The sequence below is a fragment of the Anabrus simplex genome, chromosome 7 (genome assembly GCF_040414725.1).
Source record: "Anabrus simplex isolate iqAnaSimp1 chromosome 7, ASM4041472v1, whole genome shotgun sequence".
NCBI classification, from domain to species: Eukaryota; Metazoa; Arthropoda; class Insecta; order Orthoptera; family Tettigoniidae; genus Anabrus; species Anabrus simplex.
In genome coordinates this window covers 241,752,397-241,779,311 of record NC_090271.1, presented here as the reverse complement: position 1 = coordinate 241,779,311, position 26,915 = coordinate 241,752,397, and positions in this window count along the sequence as shown.

Below are 26,915 nucleotides of genomic sequence, written 5' to 3'. Positions count from 1 at the left end.
AGATGAAAGTGAGGAGTCTACCAAAAGTAAGTGGAAGCACTGCCAGGACTCAGGTGAGTGCCCCGGTTCGCCAACCCACGCTCCCAAGTTGAGAGCCCATGGGGCCCCTTTAAGTCGCCTCTAACGACACCGTGGGTGTTATTCTACCGCCCCCACCCACAGGGGTCTTAGCAGCCTGAAGTAGGGTTTTAGGCTGCTATGGTATGCGGCTAGTTTAAATAATAATCTCTAAAAAGGAACAGAATATTTATTATTCTATAAGGAGACGATTTAAGGTCAGGTTCCTACTCTAGAAATAAGTTTATGAGTGATTAATCGAGTACACACAGTGCATTTTTCTGCATAACGTCGAATTACGGAAAAATATTTTACATCTAGGCACGAAATATCCGTCGAAATGTCGAAGAATTCGAGAAATAGGACTTCAAGTTTTAGAAAATATAAAATATGTAAGATTCCACCGGGAAACGACAATTCCTTCGAGATATCGAAATAGGTACTGAGGCCTAGGGAGTCTTTCATTTTCACGCCCTATGTGGCCCTTAGTTTATTTGGTCGATACCTTCATATTTTGAAGTGTCTGACCCTTCCATTTTTTCACTCTGATTAGTGTTATCTAGGGGATGGTTGCCTAGTTGTACTTCCTCTAGGGGATGGTTGCCTAGTTGTACTTCCTCTTAAAACAGTAATCACCGCCACCACCACCACCATTTATCGCCAAGGCTGCGGATAAAGGGAGCCATTTACCTTCGACTCCTTTGTTGACATTCATGGCCTGTTTCAGAAAGGTTATTCTAGTGAGGCTCAGTTTATACGATTACAGCAAGATATAGGCCTAGCAGATATTTTAGTTTCAGAAGGTTAAATAGACTGTATCTCTATCGACCTATTCTTGGCTTTCGATAGAGTATATAATCGGAGACTGCTGACGAAATTGAGAACTTTGCGGATCGCCAATAAGAACCCTTGTGAAAGGTAGAAGTACGGGTGAAAGGCGGAAAAAATGTGAAATTTTCAGAGCACCAATAAAAATACTTCTGAAAGGCCGAGATAAGCGCCTCCCTGAACTGAGCAGTAGGCCTAAACAAATGATAGATATTGGAAGGGATCAATTTCATAGAGCCAGAGAGGGATTTCCGTAAAAGGACAGATCAGTTTGCTTGGCTACTCTCTCAATGGAAGATAACGTTTTGAATGGTAGGGGTGGACGCGGCACTGTACTCTCTGCAGTTTGCTCATGTTCTCCGCTGGCTGTGGATATAAGGAAAGATTCAAATAACTCACTAGGAAATTTAATTTAGCGAAAAATTCAACTAAGTGCAACACGATGGCAACCATAATAAGTTGACAGTCACATAGATGGTAGTGAAAACTGGAAGGGAATATATAGGCACTTTGTGGCAGAAAGAGGTTTCAGGAAACACAGCAGGCAGAAGTATTTAGTCAGCAGTACATAAAGATAGTTGGATGTAAAGATAATGTCCAAGTAGAGAAGGTGACAAATGCTAGCGAAGTACCGTAATGAAATGTACACACGATAATGAAGATAAAATGTTGAAAGCTAGAAAAACAGCTGGAAATTATAAGATATCAGGGAATATAGTAAAGACTGTGGGGTGGGATTTAATAGGTCTGCCACATCTAAAGTACTTATTTGATTACTGTTTGTATGGAGGAGCTATGCAGAATGAATGGGCAGTTTTTTATAGTAGCAAAGCAAAGGGTGATAAATATGAAACTGAAAATTACAGGCCGGTCGGCCTAACGTGCATTGGATTTAGGTGTTGAGTCTTTCTGATTACGTTAGACATTTTTTGCGAAATTACTAACTGGTTTGATAGAAGGCAGTTCAGGTTTAGGAAAGTTTATTCCGGTGAGGCTCAACTTGCAGAATATTCCAGGGAGATAAGCATATATTTTCGATTGAGGAGGTCAAATGGTCTGTATCGCTATTGATCTAGCCAATGCTTTTGATAGGGTAGATCATGAGGAAACCGCCTCAAAATATTATAGAATACATAGCCCGAATAATTTTTCTCAATTTAAATTCACGGCTGTCTTTTTTTCATGCAATAGATACAACTGTTAAAAATCATCAAACTTTTTACATTTAAACACCAAATGCTGCCAGCAATCTCGACATTTGTTGCAAGGTTATCAATGAATATCTCCTTTATTGCTACTCGTCTTCCTAAAGCACTTTGGGGTATTCTGACTAATATTTTGTTAGCAATTGAAATCACACAAAGTTCGTCATATACTTTTTCTTTCTCCACCAGTTGGCTCATAGGATGGAACTGCCGGTCAGGCCTTGCCAACATGCATCAGTGAGTCACATTTAGCGCAGAGATTGCCTTCTCGGTATTTGATAGCGGGCATCCGTCACGTAACCACACACGGAAGTTAGCATTTCATACCAACATTCCGCAACAAAGGATCTAAAGGAACAGCATCACTGTTAGTAATATACACAAACTTCGATTAAACCACTAGATAACGACCTCACAGGTCGACAGATTTTTTTGCCATTGTAAGGAATACAAACCTCAGTGTACACAGGAAGTGTTAAGGATGATAACTGCGCCATCGCTGTCAAGCTCTTTGGATCTATCGTTAGCATTGAGGCCTTCGTTTCAGATGATCACGGGTTCGATTCATATCCGGGTCGGAGTTCCTAACCACGCTTGGTTAATTTATTTTGCTCGGGGTCTAGGTGTTCGCGATTATCCCAGTACACTCTACTTAATATACAGACAGCCACCACAGAAACACACAATAGTGAATGCATTCCTCTAAATAGGATTAGCGTCAGGAAGGTTATGCAGCCGTCAAACAGGGTCAAGTCCTTATACACACGTCTAGGACCCCACCACGATGTGGTAAAAGTAAAGAAAGAAGAAAAATACTGTAATTGTGTCACCGCTATGCATCAGGTAGCAGGCACTTGACCTATGTTGCCTTCATGGGATTTAAAATTTTTATTTCTGCTCGGAATTTTCTCTCTCCTTGTTCCTTATCATTCCACCATATTCAAAAAGTTTCTCCACTTTGCCCACATTCAGCACGCAACTCTCTTTTAACACTATTAAGAAGAGACACGAGTCTGACATATCGTCGATTACAGGTAGGCCTATACTAAAAAGAAACAATCCAAAACAAACCCCATGGCGCAACAGCCCCGACGAGCCTTGGACTACCAAGGGACCGCTGCTCAACCCGAAGGCTTGAAGATTATGAGGTATCGCGTAGTTTCCACGACGAATCACCTGCCGTTATTCTTGGCTTCCTAGACTGGGATCTCCATATCACCGTCAGAGATCTACTCAATTGTAATCACGTAGGCTGAGTGGACTTCGAACCAGGCACGCCACCAATACACCGCGGGCCCGGCACAGGTATATTCAAGGGCAGATTAAATCATCATCATCATCACGGCATCTTTCATAGCTGAAGAAAACTGGTGACACATCACTTTACAGTTCGGCCCTATTGTTCTCGGTCTTCGGCATCGCGTGATGCAGGTCTTCCACTTAACTTTACATTGGACAAACATCCTTTTCAAGTTATCCTCCCACCACCGAGCTATGTGTCCAAAGTACCGCAGGGTTCAGTGGAAACAAGTACTGGGAAATCTCTTCACACTGAGTCCTTGAGAGATCGAGGTGGTAGTTCGTTTGTCCAACCATGAGATTCTAAAGTTAAGAATTTCATGGTCGTTCGGTACTGAACTGAGAATCACAAAAGTAATTTAATATAATGGGATCCACCTTTTCAATACATGCAAAATTGTTGCATATAAATTATACTACAACATTTTACAACATTTTTATTATTATTTTGCTATAAATAATTTATGTGCAACAGTTTTGCATGTATTGAAAATGTGGATTCCATTATATTAAATTACTTTTGTGGTCCATGAGATTCTCAATATGCTCCTTTATGTCGATGTCTCAAAAAGCATAATATCTTTTGCGGTCTCCTGCAGTGATTGTCCAAGTTTCAGCTACATAACAGGAAAACTTGGAGTTACCAAAGCTTTTAACACTCGGAATTCTGTGAGGCGAGTTAGGGCCCGATTTTTCTATGTCATTGTTTGCTTAGACACAGCATCTCTATCCACAACGTCGTTGACGGGATAGCTTTGTACAATGGTATCAGTACTGGCATCTAGCGGGGGCACACTCACGAGGGGAACCCACCAAGTGTAACGACCAGATTTCCCAGAAACTTCGCTCAGCGGAAGAGGGACCGAAATAAACGGCTTATCCGTAGACACTCGACCGTTTCCGAGATAATTACGGTCGAAGTTTACGACGTGCTTTACATGCCTTTTTAGAGCGTAATAACTACTGTACACCTGGCGTGGTGGTGCAGCGGCTATCGACGCGGCTTCCCGATGATTTTCTGCTTTGTTTGTTTCATATATTTTCATACGTCCATCGACGATTGCTACGCAGATGTTTCTTATCAAGTTAGTTGAGACAAGATCGTGATGCTATTTGTTTTACGTCACACCGACACAGATAGGTCTTATGGCAACGATGGGACAGGAAAGGTCTAGGAATGGGAAGGAAGCGGCCGTGGCCTTAATTAAGGTACAGCACCAGCATTTGCCTGGTGTGAAGGGCATTATGTTGATTGTAAAATTACAACTGGATTTCACAATAAGTGTTATGTATTTATCATATATACAGTATGGTATTTTTCAGGGATTACAACGTCTTCTATCTTCATTCTTACATTAAAGTTTCAGGTAGATACGATGCATTCGCTTGGATGGTACTGATCGTAGAAACATTCCAAACATAGACATTTCGCACACCTCGATTATCGCGCAAAGACAGGCTTGCCACAGTTAGGCTACATTTCTGGGTGGGAATGACACTCGGGAAAAAAACTCGTTAACATTACTGGAAATTTCACGTTTTGGCAATTAAATTTGCGACAAACCACGCATAACGGATCATTTTTTCCAAAACTCTCGCTTGCAATTTATTATGAATCAATGCGTGAATTTTTAATGCATTGCGTCTAGTCGTGATATACCTTTTATGCAATGAGTGTAGGACAATTGATGTTTTAAAATTCATTTCTTTCTTTCTTTCTTTCTTTCTTTCTTCTTTCTAAATATGTTTACCCTCCAGGATTGGTTTTTCCCTCGGACTCAGCGAGGGATCCCACCTCTACCGCCCCAAGGGCAGTGTCCTGGAGTGCCAGACATGGGGTCGGGAGATAAAACTGGGATGGAGAACCAGTACCTCGCCCAGGCTGCCTCACCTGCTATGCTGAACAGGGGCCTTGTGGGGGGATGGAAAGATTGGAAGACATAGTCAAGGAAGAGGGAACGAAGCGGCCGTGGCCGTAAGTTAGGTACCATCCCGGTATTTGCCTGGAGGAGAAGTGGGAAACCACGGAAAACCACTTCGAGGTTGGCTGAGGTGGGATGACCGACAAGGGGATTGTCTTTTGGACGCGCTATGTAGACGATGTTTTTACTATATTCAATCAGAAAGCATCTAATGGCCAAACAATTCTTAATCACTTGAACCAAATAGGTCATTCCATAAAATTTACAATAGAATCAGAAGTTGACAAATCATTGAATTTCCTAGATTTAACTGTCACTAGAACTAACGAGAAACTTACCTACGACATCTACAGAAAACCCACATAAACAGATATCACCGTAAGACGGGATTCCTTTCACCCCGAAGCCCAAGAAAAGACCGACTTTCTTTAGTTTGATTCATAGAGATTTCAGTATCCCCTTATCGGCTAGCAATCTGAAGAAGGAAATGAACATAATCTATAGTCTAGCTATTGATACTGATTTCAAGAAATCATTTATTGACAAAATCGTCAATAAAATAAAAAAATAAGCCTGTGACCACTCTTACGAGAGAACCAGAAAAGAAAAAAGAGAGAATCACATCACATGTACCTGCAATAACGATAAAATATATCAAATTACAAATCTCTTCAAAAGACAGAACTTTAATATAGCTTTTAAGACGTTAATAATAATTCTACTTTGTGTTTCAATCATTATAAAATCAATGCCAGATATAAATTCTCTAATTCAGGAGTCTATAAATTGAATTGTACCCACTGTTCCGGCAGCTACATTAGGAAAATAGGACGCAGCTTTCCTATTCGTTATTCAGAACACGTCAATACCAAAAATATCGTGAATTCTCAGCTATGAGTAGTCACATGTCTGACTAAAGTATTTTTTTTCCGAAAATGAACATGATCTTTCCATCTTCAAAATAATTTATAAAGGCGCTCTTCTGAATATACTGTGTACGATAATATCTTTATTAACACTGATCAAAGAATTAACCCCAACAGTAATCAAAACGAAATTTCCGAAGATCACAACATCCTTTTTGAAGAAATTATAAAGAATTTTTTTGCAAAACACGAACAATTCTGACGCTTTTGATTCATCCGTTCCCCTCTACTCGACTCCTCGTACTACCACTCCCCTCACCCCTGCTCGGAAACACAATTAACACTATTAACAGCAGACAACAGTCCCATACGGAGCCATACATGAGCCGGCCGGCCAAGGGAAAGGGACAAACAGGGTGGAGCAGTACTCAGACGCCGTAAAAACACTTTGTTTATTGCAGTATTTTGTACAAGTCTCTTATCTTTTTCCCTCTTTTTCTTTTTTTCCTTTTAGATTTTCCAAAAAATATATGGTTCTCAAGAATTGTCCCGCCACATAATACAATTCAACCTACAAACAAGCCCTGTTTGATCAGATATTCACGTAATCAAGGCTACCAAATGAGATCATATCGACGTTTTTCAAGTTTGAACTCTGATTTTGCCACGCTATGACCATCTTTTCCATTCATTTTGTATATTAAAACTCAATGAGACTTCTACTATTCAAATAATTGGTTTTAAGACTTAAACGAACTGTGTTTTTAAAAATCTTCAATATTTTAATATATGTCATTGTTCTTAGTATTAAGATTATCATGTGTTTTACCATAATAGCTAAGGTTGAAGATGTCTGACAATAGAAGAGACGAAACATGTCCTTTTTCTTAAAATAAAATAAAAAGAGAATATTGTATTGTATTGTAAAGTTGGAGTCACTCAATCAATTATACCTTATTTCTTATTAAAGAACAAACAGGCCAATCCATCTATCTTCCTTTTCGAACACTTTGCGAACAGCTCCAATACGCCGGCCTGATATAATCGTCCATGAAGAAAAACTCGAGTCCAACAGTAGGCTACATTTGCATAGACGCACTTCAGAAGGTTGATTTTGTAGCAGTAGAATTATTCTCCAGTTATAGTACCGCTTTCACCGTGTTCCAAACTTTCTTCATGTTACCTGACGTCCAGAGTCACTGCTGGGGCTAAATCTACTCCCATTGATAAAGAGAACTTTACCCCCATCGCTCTGCCTTCCAGTGTTTTCTGCTCCAATGTCTCTAATAGGCAGTTGTCAATGGGACCCAAACAGTTCACCTTTGTGTGGTCTTCTGATTATGGTAAAGTACGACCGTCTGTTCCATCTGCCAAATAATGGAAGTATTTCGTTTGCTTAAGGGTTTTTGCAATTTCTTGTTCAAGACTTCATGGGAACATTAACTCCTCACTGGAGAGCATCATGACTGGATCTTTGCCTTGATACGATTGAACATGGAATGAAAGAGATCTGGTACATTATCATCAAACAGATTTTCCCGTAGCTCTATCAAATTATGATTTACAACGCGATAATGTCAATTTATGAGGGCGGGAGGCTATAAAATGAATACCGCTAAAAGGATCGTAATGCAGTTGCCTGCGGAAGAAGATGCGGTCCCCATAAGAGCGCTGAGGTCCTAATCTCACCGCTGGAGGGCCATGACGACAGAATGAGCACGCGCACACAGTCGTGCTGAAAACAATGAAATAGTGGCTTCAAAAGAAGAGGAAGGGTGTGTATCAATCAATCAATCAATCAATCAATCAATGAATCAATCAATCAATCAATCAATCAATCAATCAATCAATCAATCAATCAATCAATCAATCAATCAATCAATCAATCAATCAATCAATCAATCAATCAATCAATACTGATCTGCATTTAGGGCAGTCGCCCAGGTGACAGATTCCCTATCTGTTGCTTTCCTAGCCTTTTCCTAAATGATTTCAAAGAAATTGGAAATTTATTGAACATCTCCCTTGGTAAGTTATTCCAATCCCTAACTCCCCTTCCTATAAATGAATATTTGCCCCAGTTTGTCCTCTTGAATTCCAACTTAATCTTCATATTGTGATCTTTCCTACTTTTATAAACGCCATTCAAACTTATTCGTCTACTAATGTCATTCCACGCCATCTCTCCGCTGACAGCTCGGAACATACCACTTAGTCGAGCAGCTCTTCTTCTTTCTCTCAATTCTTCCCAACCCAAACATTGCAACATTTTTGTAACGCTACTCTTTTGTCGGAAATCACCCAGAACAAAACGACCTGCTTTTCTTTGGATTTTTTTCCAGTTCTTGAATCAAGTAATCCTGGTGAGGGTCCCATACATTGGAACCATACTCTAGTATTGCCTTCTATCGAACCAGTTATTAATTTCACAAACATGTCTAATATAATCTGAAAGAATGCCTTCCCAAAGCTTACATACAATGCATGTCAAACTTACTGGCCTGTAATTTTCAGCTTTATGTCTATCACCCTTTCCTTTATACACAGGGGCTACTATAGCAACTCTCCATTCATCTGGTATAGCTCCTCCGACCAAACAATAATCAAATAAGTACTCAGATATGGTACTATATCCCAACCCATTGTCTTTAGTATATCCCCAGAAATCTGATCAATTCCAGCCGCTTTTCTAGTTTTCAACTTTTGTATCTTATTGTAAATGTCATTGTTATCATATGTAAATTTTATTACTTCTTTGGCCTTAGTCTCCTCCTCTATCTCGACATTATTCTTATAACCAACAATCTTTACATACTGCTGACTGAATACTTCTGCCTTTTGAAGATCCTCACATACACACTCCCCTTGTTCATTAATTATTCCTGGAATGTCCTTCTTGGAACCTGTTTCTGCCTTAAAATACCTATACATACCCTTCCATTTTTCACTAAAATTAGTATGACTGCCAATTATGCTTGCCATCATGTTATCTTTAGCTGCCTTCTTTGCTAGATTCAATTTTCTAGTAAGTTCCTTCAATTTCTCCTTACTTCCACAGCCATTTCTAACTCTATTTCTTTCCAGTCTGCACCTCCTTCTTAGTCTCTTTATTTCTCTGTTATAATAAGGTGGGTCTTTACCATTCCTTACCACCCTTAATGGTACAAACCTGTTTTCGCATTCGTCAACTATTTCTTTAAACCCATCCCAGAGCCTGTTTACATTTTTATTTACCGTTTTCCACCGATCATAGTTACTTTTTAGAAACTGCCTCATGCCTGCTTTATCAGCCATATGGTACTGCCTAACAGTCCTACTTTTAAGACCTTCCTTTCTATCACATTTATTTTTAACTACCACAAAAACAGCTTCATGATCACTAATACCATCTATTACTTCAGTTTCCCTATAGAGCTCATCTGGTTTTATCAGCACGACATCCAGTATATTTTTCCCTCTGGTTGGTTCCATCACTTCCTGAATCAGCTGTCCTTCCCATATTAACTTATTTGCCATTTGTTGGTCATGCTTCCTGTCGTTCGCATTTCCTTCCCAATTGACATCTGGCAAATTCAGATCTCCCGCTAAAATCACATTTCTTTCCATGTCGTATCCCACATAGCTGACTATCCTATCAAATAATTCCGAATCCGCGTCAGTGCTACCCTTTCCCGATCTGTACACTCCAAATATATCAAGTTGCCTATTATCTTTAGAAATGAGCCTTACACCTAGAATTTCATGTGACTCATCTTTAACATTTTCGTAGCTTACAAATTCTTCTTTCACCAGAATGAACACTCCCCCTCCCACCCTATCCTATCTCTACGATACACACTCCAGTGACGTGAGATAATTTCTGCATCCACATTTCTCAGCCATGATTCAACTCCTATTACAATATCTGGTAAATATATATCTATTCAATTACTTAATTCTATTCTTTTCTTTACAATACTTCTACAGTTCAACACTAACAATTTTATGTCATCCCTACTTGATTTCCAGTTCCCTGTTCCCTTATCACCGCTCCCTAGGCCATCCCGTTTCCCTGAATGTACCTCCCTATTACCCTTCCAAACAAATTTCCTAACTTATGCGTACCACTGCGGTTTAAATGAAGGCCATCCGAGCGCAGATCCCTATCTCCTACCCACCCATTAGGATCTAGAAATTTCACTCCCAGTTTCCCACATACCCACTCCATAGTCTCATTTAAATCCCCAATCACCCTCCAGTCAGTATCCCTCCTACACAGTATTCCACTAATAACAATCTCCGCTTTCTTAAACTTCACCCGTGCTGCATTTACCAGATCCCACACATCTCCAACTATGTTGGTACTTATATCAGCTTGCCTTACGTTGTTGGTACCAACGTGAAACACTACCACCTTCTCCTTCCCCTCCTCCCTCTCTTCTACTTTCCTCAACATCTGCCTCAACCTAATTCCTGAATAACATTCTACCCTGGTTCCCTTTCCTCCACACACTTTCCCCACATGTCTAACGATGGAATCCCCCATGACCAGAGCCTCAACCCTACCCACCTCATTTGATCTCCTCCCCTCCTGGTCAGCCCTATCTTTCCTGACAGCTGCAGAAGCTACTTCCTCCTCGCTTTTCTCCTTCCCATGACCCTGTTCCACCTGTCTTTTCCTATCCTTTACTCTACATTTCCCTTTCCTACCTTTTCCCTTCCTCCTACTTCCATGCATCTCAGCAACAGTTCCCTGTCCCTCATATTCCCTCTGTTGTTCTACCTGGAGTGACTAGTACCGATTTCGCACAGACACCTGTCCTGAATTCTGATCCTGAACAGAGCCCTTAGCCTGCAGTCTCCTTCCCCTTAGAACATTAGACCACCTGTCTTCTACAACTCCTCCCTTTCCTTCCCCTCCCTCTTGTACACCTACTGTAACCTGTACATTGTTTGAGGGAGTCCTATCTTCCTTCCTGTCTTCTGTGAGAATCCTAATTATCTCCCTCAAACTTTCCAACTCCTCCCTCATACCCCTCAATGCCTCACCACACCCACAATAAGTACACTCGCGCTCCTTAGCCATTCTTTACGGGGGGAAAATTAGAAATTAAAGAAAATAAAGTAACTTATTTGGAAAAAAAAATGAACGGAGGGATATATTGTCTGGGATAGTACACAACAATAAGGTAATTAATATACGACTACACTACAATACTACTTAGTCGTGCTCTATTTTTTTTAATCCTACAACCCCTGACAGGATAAAAACTGCTGTTAATTACTGAATATCGAAAGTAATAGCCTACACAAGAACTTCTCAATTCCAAACTGCCATTAAGCCTATTCTAATTACAACAGTATTTTAGTAAGAGTTTCTACGGATACCCCTACTACAACCAGTACTACACAAATATTTTACAATAATAGGATAATCACACTAAATTCTAATAGGAGAATTACTCGTATACTACTGTACAGTACACTACAGTAATTTTAAACTACTTTCAGACGTATCTTAATTACGATACCGGTACCGTACCGTATGTCACTAAACTAAGCACAACAGAAATGAAATTTGCAAGAACTACTGTACTCAAAGATTACCAACGAAGCTAAATGCTAAATGCTTAGACAAATTATTATTTGTATTACGGTCTAATAGATACACACGAAAAAATCACACACGAATATAGCAGGCAAGATATGGCACTATCTAAATGTACAGTATCTGTACTACAATGTATCTACACTACACTACACTGCGTTTGGTTAAATGATTGCCGTACACGAAGAAAAACACGAATATAACTGGCAAGATACTATCTAATATATTATACCTTATCTTCACTACAATTCTACTGAAATGTGGTTATGTGATTATTACAGCTGGTGGATTACTATTATTTTCCCTACTCCACGGGACGGAGAATAAAAGTGTCCTTAATTAGGCCTACTGAAAAATACGAGGTCGTCTACAATAATTTCTCAAATATTTCTATCAAAACTACTACTACTACTCCAGGGACTTGAACTGCAATTACTGGGATATATGAACTTTATTATTATTAGCTAACCGCTCATAAATTCTGAAAGATTGAGGGAGCGAAATATAAATTACGGATACTTTAACTACCTACTCAGAAGTACAGATGAATGGAATACAAGGTCAGCTGATTTTTATTTATATTTACTTGACTACACTACACCCTTTGTTCACGATTGTAGCCAACAATGCAATATTTGAATATGAGGAGCGACAATAATCAATATCAATACAACAACTGTTAACTATTACCGTGTAATCTCTTTAACTTCTTTTTAAATGGAAGTTTACAGGCGTATCGTGTTTTTTAATGTAGTAAATTATTACCTTCGCGATAGTTTGAACGGATATCTATACGAAATGCCGGAGAAGTTGCTGCAGAAGTTACGGTACTATTCCTTATGATAATCTGCCTTTGTAAGTATAACCAACGAACCTATAGATATTTACAAATATTTTTAAAGTTAATATTATTACCTGAAGTATTTCCTAAACCTAAATTCGAAACAAGGTACACCTAGCTAGCCTACTTAACCTAGAAAACGTAATTTACTGAAGACCATCTGAATTACTTGTTACAAAATTTAAATAAATATCACTACTCCCAATTTATACCAACAAGCATTAAACACCACTATATAAACAGCACTAAATGAATCAGATATACACAAAATTTAGCTATTTCAATAGGTTTTCACTACTTTATCACTACAATAATGCAAGAGCTCTCTCAACAGCCAACCGTTCTCAAGCGCATCCAACAATGCAGAGCGTTTCCTGACAGCGGAAGAAGTGAGGGGAAAGAAAATTCATCGAAGAACAGTACAAATGTACGGAGAGCACTGCATGTCCGTTGCAAGGGTCAAGGCATGGCACAAGCGATTCAGGGAAAGATGCATGTCGTTGGCCGATGATGTATGGTTTGGAACGCCACACCCCATTACCGATGCCATTGTCCAGCAGGTGGATGCCCTCATTATGTAAGATGGGCGAGTTACGGTAGCAGCGATTGCCGCAGAGGTCCGAGTGAGCACCGGAAGAGTTCGCGCCATCATTAAAGACAGATTGAAATTTCTCTAAAAGTGTGCCCAATGCGTGCCTCACAGTATTCAACCAGCACGGGAAGCATGTCGAATGGACCTCTCTCTTGAACATCTGCTGTGCTGAACCAAGGAAGAGAATGAGTTCCTGTCACAAGTGGTCGCTGGAAACGAGACATGGTGTCATCACTTCGAACCCGAGTCAAAACGACAAAGTCTCCAGTGGAAGCTTGCAGGGTCGTCACCATCCAAAAAATCCAGTGTAAGCTAAAGAAAGCTCTGAGATGCAAACGATTTACCTCGGACAATGACGTCAAGCAGTACGTTGGGAACTGGTTCACAGCGCAGCCCCAGGAATTTTACGAGACGGCCATTCACCGCCCTGTGTCGCAGCGGTACAAGTGCCCCAGCGGTGATGGACAATATTTTTGAAATACCGGTACAGGTTTTCATTTTATAGCACCCGGCTCGTTTCTTTTTGAATGGCCCTTACAGATGAAGCTCGTACCCCATCTGATCTCACTGGTGTCCAACGAGCGTCGTATCAGGAGAGTAGGTAGATCAAGGAAGTGGTGAAGCATGACGTAAATACTCTAGGAAAACCACAGCTATGAGCGAATGAACGTTATCTTGGCGATACATGGCCTCTGAGCATTTAGTGAGGAAAGGTAGCACATGTGGTCACAGGACTTCCTTAAAATACCGTTGTGCATTCAATGAACTTCGTGTCACTACAGCCAATCACATTCGATAGCTCCTAGACCATCACTCCAACGGTAAAGGATATTTGTTGCAGTAAAGTGAAGTGCAATCAGTGGCAGTGGTTATGTGATAAAGAGAATTTGGTACTCGTACTGTCCATAGTACTCCACTTCAGTCTCTGTCGACACCAATGCAAACGAAGGCAAAGTCGAAATGCCGGAGTTCATTTACGTGCCATTAAATCTACCGACAGTATGCAGGCGTATTTGAGTAGGCCTACCCAGGGTGTGAAATCGCGGGGGATGGGGGATTTCCACCCACCGACTAAAATTGCCTGGGGTGGAATCTTTCAGTATATAGTAATGAGGAAAAAGTATAACACATATATTACTGAAATGAATATTCTTGCTGCACATATTTTCATAAAAGCCTTGCCAATAATACACATAATATGGAAATAATACAATGACTGCCAGGCCTTGAACAATAAAACAACGTAGCGGTGGCAACTCCGCACCTGCAGCCTATTGTTCCTGTTTCAATCTGGCAGGACCATCTGAAACCCGGACAAAAATAAGTAGCTCGAGCGTACACCACTCCTGTACTTCTTAGAGAGGGTGTGTTTCCGATAGGTAGTCAATAGAACAATATACACTTACGAAGTGTACAAACTGAAAAATTTGTTCAGTCAGAATTTAGCCCTAGTAGTGGAAGGTTCCACTAATACAGCAATAAATCAGGACAAACCGCGCCTCACCTGTCCTTTCTTAGGAAAGGGACAGTCTCTCACAAACCTCTCAGCCGATTTTCTTTCTTTCTCCTTCGCTGCATCGACTTCCCTCTTACTCCGCAGACCAGCCCTCCCGTCTGGATTTTAGATGAACTTGTCTGACGTTACCGCTGCCAAATCCGCCACTGGCACCAGTCTGCAATCTGTCTCTTGTACATGGTAACGAACAGTCGAGGTCGAGAATCTAGAAATGAAACGTGCGGTAAAAAGTAAGAATAGTTTAATTACTAACTTCTTTCAAACTGGTAATGATAATATACAGTCACTACCAGTCAATACGCAAGTTCAATCAGTGACACATGAAGATGATGTGCAGGAAAAATCCAATAAAAAACCTAAATGTGATGTGAAGTGTTACATAAGGTGCCGGCATAATGTCCTTTACACAACGAGCACAATGTCGAATGCAGCAATGCAGATAATCCAGGATCATCAATGCTGGTGGCCACCGAGAGGTTTTGGACGTCTTGGCAGAAAAATTGAGCCTGGTTGTTGATTACTACCAATGACAAAGACTGTCGAGTAATGATGTGTAGTGTGTGTGTGTTAAACATTCGCAACACGTGTGTAAAATGTTACGAACTTCATATATTGATTTACCTTGGGCAAAATACGGTGTAATGAGGAAAAATAAAAAGAAGAATCTGGACGCTGTTTATAAACACGAAAATTTGGAGATACAACTATTAAAGTGTTCGTTCGTCTGTTCGTAATCTGTTTACACTCCAGGGTCGGTTTTTCACTCGGACTCAGCGAGGGATCCCACCTCTACCGCCTCAAGGGCAGTGTCCTGGAGCTTCAGACTCTGGGTCGGGGGATACAACTGGGGAGGATGACCAGTACCTCGCACAGGCGGCCTCACCTGCTATGCTGAACAGGGGCCTGAGTGGGAGATGGGAAGATTGGAAGGGATAGACAAGGAAGAGGGAAGGAAGCGACCGTGGCCTTATTTTGGTACCATCCCGACATTTGCCTGGAGGAGAAATGGAAAACCACTTCCAGGATGGCTGAGGAGGGAATCGAACCCCCTCTACTCAGTTGACCTCCCGAGGCTGAGTGGACCCCGTTCCAGCCCTCATACCACTTTTCAAATTTCGTGGCAGAGCCGGGAATCGAACCCGGGCCTCTGGAGGTGGCAGCTAATCACACTAACCACTACACCACAGAGGCGGACATTAAAGTGTTAAGGTCAGTTTATGTAGCAGCGAAAAGAGAGTGGAGTTTCCGTGATCATCCGGAGCTTATAAAACTACAGATCGCAAATGGCTTAGACATGGGGACACATCTTAATACAGACAAGGGGGGGGGGGGGGGGGGCTGTACCTTAATTAAGGCCACGGCCGCTATCTTCCAACTCCTAGGTCTTTCATATCCCATCGTCGCCATAAGACCTATCTGTGTCGGTGCGACGTAAAGCCCCTAACAAACAAAAAAAAAAAAAAAAAAAAAAAAAAGATACAGACAAGACTGCGGCGGCAATGACCAGTTTTGTTGCGGAACAATTACGTGTAAAGTTAGTGAATTAAAAAAAAAGAGACTGACTGTTTTTCAATTTCTGTGGATGAGTCTACAGATAGGTTTTCTGAAAAACATTTCATTTTGTACATTACGTACGTTGACGAACTGAATGACGCTTGCTGCTATTTCTATAAGCTAGTAAAACCAAAGCAAAGTCACCTCAGTACAGGCCATGAAGGGCTTTGGAGGAGTGGAAGGTAAAGGCTTCCACCATTGTTAACCTCGGCACGTGATTGGGTAGAGTGGTTAGTTCTACGCCAGGCCGCCTTTGCCCCCAGGAATTAACCTGGTACTCATTTTTGGTGTAGGCTGAGTGAACTTCAGGGCCATATGCACCCCCGGAAGTGGAAATCTCGTTTCTTAAATTTTACGACTTCCTGACGGGGATTAGAACCCACGTCCTGCCGGGTGAACCGAGCACGCCTTTACCGCCTCGGACAGGCAGCTCTTTTCTACAAGCTAGTACCTGTTCAAAATGCTGATGGTAAGTTGCTGGAAGAGAAAATTGTCCAAGCCTTTTCAGAAGCTGACACAGATGTAGAAATGCTCAAAAATAAACTTGTGGGGTTTAGATCGGACGGAGCTGCAGTGTTTACTGGCCGAAAAGAAACGTGTTGCTGCTACAATCAGGAGGAACATATCTCCGCACTTGAACAGCGTGCATTGTATGGCTCATAGAATGGACCTTGTTTCAGAAAAAGTTGTTAGTGTTGTGAATGCTGTTCATAATTTTGAATGCGTACTAGACGAACTTTATAAACTTTTCAGTAGACCTTCTGCAGCTGCTGAACTGAGACATATTGCGGCAGTCACAGGTGTTTCAGGGTTCTTGAAAGTCAAAAATCTCTTCCAAGTTCGTTGGATTTCAAGTGAGAAGGACTGTTTATTGGCAGTTTTCAAAGACTTCTCTTGCATCATGGAGTACCTAATCCGTGAATCTGAAAACAGTGAAGTGTAGAGTAAAGATCGTTGTAAATTTGCAGGGCTGTACAGAAAGTTGTCGCAGAGAAAAAATATTCTATTGTTGGGTTTTCTGTTAGATGTATCGTGTGTACTGTCCCTCCTAAGTACAACAATGCAAAAGGAATCGGTTTCTTATGGTGAAATCGAAAACAAGCTTAATTCTACAATACAGACCCTTAAAGAAATGCGCGTGAAAGACGATGTTTATTTGACTCTTTCCAAGGAAAATTATTTAACATATTGCAAATGCGATTCTGAGGAGGATGAGTTTGACAGAGTAAGAGGACAAATAATTTAGGGTTTAGTAGATGAAGTAGAAAGATGAAGTACTGAAGTGCTTTGCAGTGTTTGATAAAGAAACAAGTAGTGATACTAGTGGTTTGTATGGCATTTCTGATGTATATAAAGCAGCTGAGTTGTTTGCTTTGGATGGTGATACTGTGGTATCGCAATGGAGGGAGTATAAGATAGGCTCTGAAACCCAAACTTATTTAGTTCATTTGAAAGTAATACGTCCGCCTCTGTGGTGTAGTGGTTAGCGTGATTAGCTGCCACCCCCGGAGGCCCGGGTTCGATTCCCGGCTCTGCCACGAAATTTGAAAAGTGGTATGAGGGCTGGAACCGGGTCCACTCAGCCTCGGGAGGTCAGCTGAGTAGAGGCGGGTTCGATTCCCACCTCAGCCATCCTGGAAGTGGTTTTCCGTGGTTTCCCACTTCTCCTCCAGGCGAAAGCTGGGATGGTACCTAACATAAGGCCACGGCCGCTTCCTTCCCTCTTCCTTGTCTGTCCCTTCCAATCTTCCCATCCCTCCACAAGGCCCCTGTTCAGCATAGCAGGTGAGGCCGCCTGGGCGAGGTACTGGTCATTCTCCCCAGTTGTATCCCCGACCAAGAGTCTGAAGCTCCAGGACACTGCCCTTTAGGCGGTAGAGGTGGGATCCCTCGCTGTGTCCGAGGAAAAAGCCGACCCTGGAGGGTTAACAGATGATGATGATGAAGATGATGATGAAAGTAATACGCAAAATTCGTTCAGTGCCTATGACAACCGCCGTTTGTGAACGAGGTTTCAGCGCTGCTCATAACATCAAAACAACCGAAAGAAATCGCTTGTTGGTGAACACTTTACAGGCTGCGATGACTATTAAACTGAACGGACCCCGTTTGAGATTGTGGGATGCAGTTACCATCGCTGATAAATGGGTCATCTCTGGGCATCACTTGGCAGACCAAAGCTACTCATTGAAGAACAGCAGCGAGGAGAAATACAACCTCAGATTTTTTCTTCGAAGTGAGTTTCGTTTTCGGGCCTGCATTTTTATTTTAAAGATTTTAAACGACTTAAGATTCTCTAATATACCTCTGTGACGCAGTTGGTAGAACGTCGGCCTCCCATTATTGCTCGGGTGGTTGAAACACCGATCACTCCATGCGAGGTTAGTGCTGGACAAAGCGGAGCAGGAACAACTTTATTCAGGTTTCTCCTGTCATCTCTCATCCCGGCAACACTTTCCACAATTTCTTATTTTTCATTCATTAATCATTGTCCAGATGAGTGCAATAGGCCTCACCAACTGGCACATTTTATTTCCTCAGTGTCAGTTACGCGCTTCATTCATTCATTCATTCATTCATTCATTCATTCATTTATTCATTCATCATTCATTCATTCATTCTTTCGTTTTTTTTATTTTTTTCACTTATGATTTTCCAAATTAGTGCACTGGTAGTTAGCAGGATGTATTTCAGAAAAATATCTTCTGGGGGCATGTTTCGCACCTTCGGGATGTGATACAAAAATAGGACAAAAATGATGGACTGTACAATATTTGGTACACTCGATGTTTATAAATATGTATTTTTTATTTAGTTTATTAAGTTAAATTTTGTTTACAGTTCTACTCCCTTTGTTGCTATAGGAATCCATGGTCACAATGTGTACAACGATCCAGCATATGTTGCAGATATACTATTGCTCAACATTGCAACTCATGCAACTCATAAGGCCTGCCACCAGCCGTGCTCAAGGGAGGCAGGGGGGAGGGGGAGAGATGAGTGCCTAGACTTCCGAAATTCACATTGACTTTTTCCATCGAATACGCGTAGGGATTTAGTGAAATTGCACCTAGTTCGAAGTGCCTACTTGTTACTAGTATTTTTATTGAACTGTGTAATGACCAACGGAAAAAATGTCATTGCCTACAAGAAACAACTTTCCAATAATTATCATTTTTGTTATAACAATAGAACTCAAGTAAAAAAGATCTAAAATGTACAGTTTCCTGTGAGAGGGGGTAATTTACTTACAGGGAATTAAATACCCCCTGGCCCGCCGGGTACTCCCTGAAAGAAACACTAGTAGTTAAGCCCTATGATCCTTCTCCCCCACCGTTTTCTTCTGATTTCGCACCCTGGGTCTACTTTCAAATACCACCGGACTGAACCACCTTGGGGTCACAGAGCCTGCACTCTATCACCTGCGCCACGCAGCCCGGCGTGTTTTGAGCGATCCCCCTCATTGAACACAAATTTTACATTTTTCTTAACTTTAATGTTAGTATTTCTGGACCTGAGCTGGATATAGTCCTTTGGAAAAGGACGTCCATGGAATTTCATTGGTGACAATAGCTTCTTTCCGATCTGGCCCATGTTTCATACTCGCCTCTGTGGTGTAGTGGTTAGTGTGATTAGCTGTCACCTTCGGAGGCCACCCCCTGTAGGTGGGGGCGGTAGAATAACACCCACGGTATCCCCTGTCTGTCGCAAGAGGCGACTAAAAGGGGCCCCAGAGGCTCTTACTTGGGAGCGTGGGTTGGCGACCACGGGGCCCTGAGTTGAATCCTAGCATTGCCTCCAGTTACTTGTTCCAGGTTCCTCACTTTCATCTATCCTATCCGACCTCACTTGGTCAACTCTTGTTCTTTTCTGACCCCGACGGTATTAGAACACTCGAGGCCTAGGGAGTCTTTTCATGTTCACGCCCTTCGTGGTCCTTGTCTTTCTTTGGTCGATATCTTCATTTTCGAAGTGTTGAAGCCCTTCCATTTTTTCTCTCTGATTAGTGTTGTTTAGAGGATGGTTGCCCAGTTGTACTTCCTCTTAAAACAACAATGACCATCATCATCACCACTACCACGAAGGTTCGGCTTCGATTCTTGCCTCTGCCACGAAATTTGAAAAGTGCCACGAGAGTTGGAACGGAATCCACTCAGCCTCGGGAGGTCATCTGAGTAGAGGAGGTTCGATTCGCACCTCAGCCATCCTGGAAGTGGTTTTCCGTGGTTTTCCACTTCTCCTCCAGGTGAATGCCAGGATAATACCTAACTTAAGGCCACGGCTGCTTCCTTCCTTCTTCCTTGTCTATCCCTTCCAATCTTCCCATGCCCCTGACCCCTGTTCAGCATAGTAGGTGAGACAACCTGGGCGAGGTACTGTTCCTCGTTCCCAGTTGTATCCCCGACCCAAAGTCTCACGCTCCAGGACATTGCCCTTGAGGAGGTAGAAGTGGGATCCTTCGCTGAATCCGAGGAAAAAACCCATCCCCGGGTGCTAAACAGATTGCCGAAAAATGAGCGTCAAATTTCCTTTTGGGAAAATGAAATGATCATAAATGTATCTTTCAATAAATGAAACTCAAAAGGGTAAATATTAATTTACTTGCATCTAAGGAATCGTTTTCTTCTTCGAGAGACAGCTGTATGGAATTTAGGCTGAACATGTGAAGGACTCAGTGTATCGAAAGGGAGGAATAAACTCAGGGCCTTTCAAACTACCAGGAGTGAAATAATCTGTTCTCTAGAATATGATGAGATAAGGCCTCTTTGATAAGACAGCCTTCTCAATGTCTCTCAGTCATGGCCATCCATCAGTACTTCACATCACAGCCTGCACGGTCACATCGACCATCTGTAAACTAACGTCTCGCAGTTATGGCCGTCCATCTATACTTGACATCACAGCCTGCACCATCACATTGACTATTAACGCCCCTCTTGCACTGTATTACTCACAATCCAGAAATTTCCCCAAGATACTTATCATTTCAGATTCTCAAAGTGCTATTAGGAAATTGGGACATCCTCGACGAAACATACGAACACACTCCTACATCTATGAAATATTAGAATTATCGTCTGTCATGAAATCGCGCGGAAAATGTGTGTCATTTTTATGGGTGAAAGGACACTCAGGACTTCCATACAATGAACTGGTTGACAGTCTGGCCAAACAAGGTGCACGTACTGGCTTATTCCTTTCATTACCCCTCCCCTGTACTGATTTTTATGTTACTAGTAGAAGGAAAACTTATGTTGAATGGACAGCTCTGTGGAGCAGGACTACTCAACACAAAGGACGATACTATGCCTGCATTCAACCAGCTATCCCTCACAAACCATGGTATCAAGACGTCAGATGGGCCCGAGGCCAAGTAACTACCATTATTCGGATGAGGTTCAACCATGCTTCATTTCCCGCTCTCCTCAACAGGATTGGAGTTCTCCAATCAGCACAATGTCCGTGTAGCGCAAGAAACGCGGGAGATGTGAACCACATTATCTTCGAGTGCAGTAGAACTGTATCTTTTCGCAGAGAATTGTTCGCTACCCTTGTGCAACTTCGGATTCCCTTACCCACAAATATTCAGCTATTACTGGCAACTGGAGACTTACGTATGTACAGTGCAATTGCAACATTCTTCACAAAAACTGGTGTTAATATCTAAAGTGTAAGTGTCTTTATTTCAAGTGTGTTTTGCTTCCTTTTTGCTCTGTTCTAGGTCGTTTCTGTTATTTTGTATGTCTTTTAACTTGTTGTCCCTTTTTTATTTCTCTTTTCTGTAACAATTTTTATCATTGTACATTATTGATGGCCAAATGTCCTATGGACGAAGGTCAAAATAAAGAAAAAAAATTAACGCCCCTCTTTGGCTTGTTTCTCAGCCATAGATATACATCAATAGCAGTAGCGTGTACGAGTCCAACACTCGGCCAGCTGGATTCCTCGCTGCACACATTGGAAGCAAAGAGAAATAGGCTACTTATAAGGAGCGGTAAAGAGTCTCGATTTCAGAAATAGCCGTGTCAGCGCTAAAGGTGTGTTTTGCACGTGCCATCTGTCAGCATTCAAATAAACTAGAAATAATTATAACAGCAATTATGTAGAGTTAAAGGGACAAACTTCAACAGATTAAGAGCTTCCAAAGTGAATGCATGTATATAAATCGGTAAAAATTTCGGTACCCAGTGGGAGAAACTTAGGCTAGAGATCGAACATGCCGCGGACGTCACATTTAAATCAATATAAAATATTATTCAAGTATGCTATATGTAGCATATACTATTTTTTATTGACTTCAACAGATTCTACACGTTTTTAACACCGCAGATGGATCATACATGGTATTTCTTTCTTTTTTTTTTTTGCTATTTTGCTTTACGTCGCACCGACACAGATAGGTCTTATGGCGACGATGGGACAGGAAAGGCCTAGGAATGGGAAGGAAGCGACCGTGGCCTTAAGGTACAGCCCTAGCATTTGCCTGGTGTGAAAATGGGGAACCACAAAAAACCATCTACAGGGCTGCCGACAGTGGGGTTCGAACCCACTATCTCTCGGATGCGAGCTCACAGCTGCGCGCTCCTAACCGCACGGCTAACTCGCCCGGTACATGGTATTTCCTCCCTGTCAACATCATTAGGAATTATGTATATACCTAATCTCGTTTTTAGTGACAACATCTTTCATAATAATTATAAATAATAAATACGTTCAGCGTCCGCCTCTGTGGTGTAGTGGTTAGCGTGATTAGCTGCCACCCCCGGAGGCCCGGGTTCGATTCCCGGCTCTGCCACGAAATTTGAAACGTGGTACGAGGGCTGGAACGGGGTCCACTCAGCCTCGGGAGGTCAACTGAGTAGAGGTGGGTTCGATTCCCACCTCAGCCATCCTCGAAGTGGTTTTCCGTGGTTTCCCACTTCTCCTCCAGGCGAATGCCGGGATGGTACCTAACTTAAGGCCACGGCCGCTTCCTTCCCTCTTCCTTGTCTATCCCTTCCAGTCGTCCCATCCCTCCACAAGGCCCCTGTTCAGCATAGCAGGTGAGGCCGCCTGGGCGAGGTACTGGTCATACTCCCCAGTTGTATCCCCCGACCAAGAGTCTGAAGCTCCAGGACACTGCCCTTGAGGCGGTAGAGGTGGGATCCCTCGCTCAGTCCGAGGGAAAAACCGAACCTGGAGGGTAAACAGATGATGATGATGATAAAATATTATTCAAGTATGCTATATGTAGCATATACTATTTTTTATTGACTTCAACAGATTCTACACGTTTTTAACACCGCAGATGGATCATACATGGTATTTCTTTCTTTTTTTTTTTTGCTATTTTGCTTTACGTCGCACCGACACAGATAGGTCTTATGGCGACGATGGGACAGGAAAGGCCTAGGAATGGGAAGGAAGCGACCGTGGCCTTAAGGTACAGCCCTAGCATTTGCCTGGTGTGAAAATGGGGAACCACAAAAAACCATCTACAGGGCTGCCGACAGTGGGGTTCGAACCCACTATCTCTCGGATGCGAGCTCACAGCTGCGCGCTCCTAACCGCACGGCTAACTCGCCCGGTACATGGTATTTCCTCCCTGTCAACATCATTAGGAATTATGTATATACCTAATCTCGTTTTTAGTGACAACATCTTTCATAATAATTATAAATAATAAATACGTTCAGCGTCCGCCTCTGTGGTGTAGTGGTTAGCGTGATTAGCTGCCACCCCCGGAGGCCCGGGTTCGATTCCCGGCTCTGCCACGAAATTTGAAAAGTGGTACGAGGGCTGGAACGGGGTCCACTCAGCCTCGGGAGGTCAACTGAGTAGAGGTGGGTTCGATTCCCACCTCAGCCATCCTGGAAGTGGTTTTCCGTGGTTTTCCACTTCTCCTCCAGGCGAATGCCGGGATGGTACCTAAGTTAAGGCCACGGCCGCTTCCTTCCCTCTTCCTTGCCTATCCCTTCCAATATTCCCATCCCTCCACAAGGCCCCTGTTCAGCATAGCAGGTGAGGCCGCCTGGGCGAGGTACTGGTCACACTCCCCAGTTGTATCCCTCGACCAAGAGTCTGAAGCTCCAGGACACTGCCCTTGAGGCGGTAGAGGTGGGATCCATCGCTCATTCCGAGGGAAAAACCGACCCTGGAGGGTAAACAGATGATGATGATGATGATGATGATGAAATACGTTCAGCAAGTAACCTATATAATCAGTACTATCGATTAACATGAGCGTACGAGTTCGGTAAAATACATGGTAATAACAAGGCAGAGGAGAAAATAACATGGAAAGCTTAATCTATCTGCTATGTCGCCGTTATTTATAAATAGGGTCATTATGTTTATTATTCTTACAGTTGGACTGGATAACATAACTCCTTACAAGCAGTCTCTTTGCTGACAAGGTGTGCAGCGAGAAATCCAGCCAGCCGGGTGTTGAACTCGTATGCGCTACTTCAATAACTCACATCACAGCCTGCACGATCACATCGACCATTAGTACTCTAACGTTCCTCAGTCATGGCCATCCAACAATACTACACGTCACAGTCGATGATTTTTGACGCAAATTTTCAGTTTCTTGTTTTTCTTTATGGTTCATGTTTGTGGGTTGCTGTAGTCACGTCCTAGTTCGTGAACCATGGGCAGCGGCTGAGTGGCCTAGTAAGTGGTCCTGAGAGTCGGGATACCAGTTGTTATGGAATGGGAGTGGGCATCTCGGACATATTCTGAGTCATGGCCCTCCTTGTGCTCAGGCGGCTAGGACTATACAATTCACCTGTAGTCCATAACCCGTTAGAGGAGAGATCCTCACTTGGACTATGTGCAAGTAGGGTAGCATCCTGTTTCATGAATTTACCGAGCTCAGAACATTTTAAGGAAGCCTCGGACCTATGGGAGTAATGGAGTCTCACTCCCATTTGACAGGCGAGGGACTCCTTGGATACAACTTGGCGAACGAAATGGAATTCGACGGGAAGCTATCAATATTAATGGGGCTTACGACGATGGTTAGACTCGGTTTCTAACGATTTAAAGATAAGAGGTATAGAACTAAGTGAGGCCACAACACTAGTTGCAAATCGAGGATTGTGGCGACGTTTAGTAAATTCACAGAGGCTTGCAGACTGAACGCTGAAAGGCATAACAGTCTATAATGATAATGTAATGTAATGTAATGTAATGTTGCTAATAATATTGATAATGATTTTACGCCGCACTAACTACTGTACACACATCATGTATAACTTAATGGGGATTTTCTGTGATTGAAGAAAGCATTTCTTTTTCTGCACTGAGAAAGAAAAGTCTCAACTGATTCTCTAGAAAGTGGCGTTTACCGAGGGCTACCAAGGCTATCAGTGAAGCCCAAACCTCAAATGAGAGCGATGGAGATCTAAAGCACATTATAATGTAAGCATCTGAGACAATGTTCCATTTACGAAATTTCAAAGCAATGAGAAAAAACGTCACACGTCTTTCTGAGAGCAAGGCATCAGAGACAGATCTTGCAGCCCAGACTCTGCGTCCCTCTCCCCTAGACCCAATTCGCGCGACTTGCTGATGTATGTTCGATAGGTGGGGCTGGGTACGGCGACCCGGGAGATAGGTGTGCTAGGCTTCGCTCCGACACATCGCTACTGCTAACAGCCATGCGTACCTCATCGTACTCATAGATAACAGAGTGCTGATATTTCACTCCCATTTACTTCTACATCCTTGTTGGAAGACACTGCAGGGCTGATGTTATAGGAGCAGTATAGTTTTCATTTTATTGGTAGATCTGCTGAAATGAAATGCAGTCTTTCAGATTTAGTGTTCTCTTTTGTTGGTTGGAATCGAACTCGTGATCATGGATCGGACACCATCAATGATCTCCCGAGGAAGCTAATAAATCAATGAACGATGTCTACGACCACTGGTAATGCTGTAAAATACTAATTTGATATAATAATAATAATAATAATAATAATAATAATAATAATAATAATAATAATAATAATAATAATGGCGCAAACAGAAGTCTGCCCTCAAGATTGACCAACCAATCACTCTTGGTAGGGGCAAATTAGCAGTAGACTGCCTGGCATTTGCGGACGATCTGGCAATCTTAACTCGAGACGTTTCAACAGCCATAAACCAGATCGAACTCCTGAAAGAAATAGCGGAAAAAGTCGGCCTCCAAATATCGTTTGAAAAAACTGAATACATGACCTGCAGCAAAGAAGCCCCTAAATTCATGGAGACAAAATATGGCAAAATAAAACGGGTCCAGCAATTCAAATATCTCGGTGAAATAATTCAGGAGAATGGAATGGAAACAAAAGCCAATGAAGTTAGATGCCAAAAAATGGAAACTGCGTATAGACTCACCCAAAATATCTATAACAAAAAGTGTCTCTCCAAGCATGCAAAACTAAGACACTATAATACAGTTATAAAACCAGAATGCCTCTATGGATCAGAGACACTAATTTTGAACAGGAAAACTGATCTAGAAAATATTCAGAAAAAGGAACGCAAGATCATTAGAAAAATTTTAGGCCCAAAACTCGTAGATGAACAGTACCGCCTTAGAGGGAAACAGGAAATCAAACAATTTTCTAACATTCACAGCGACATCAGAAAACGCAGATTAAGATTCTTTGGACATATA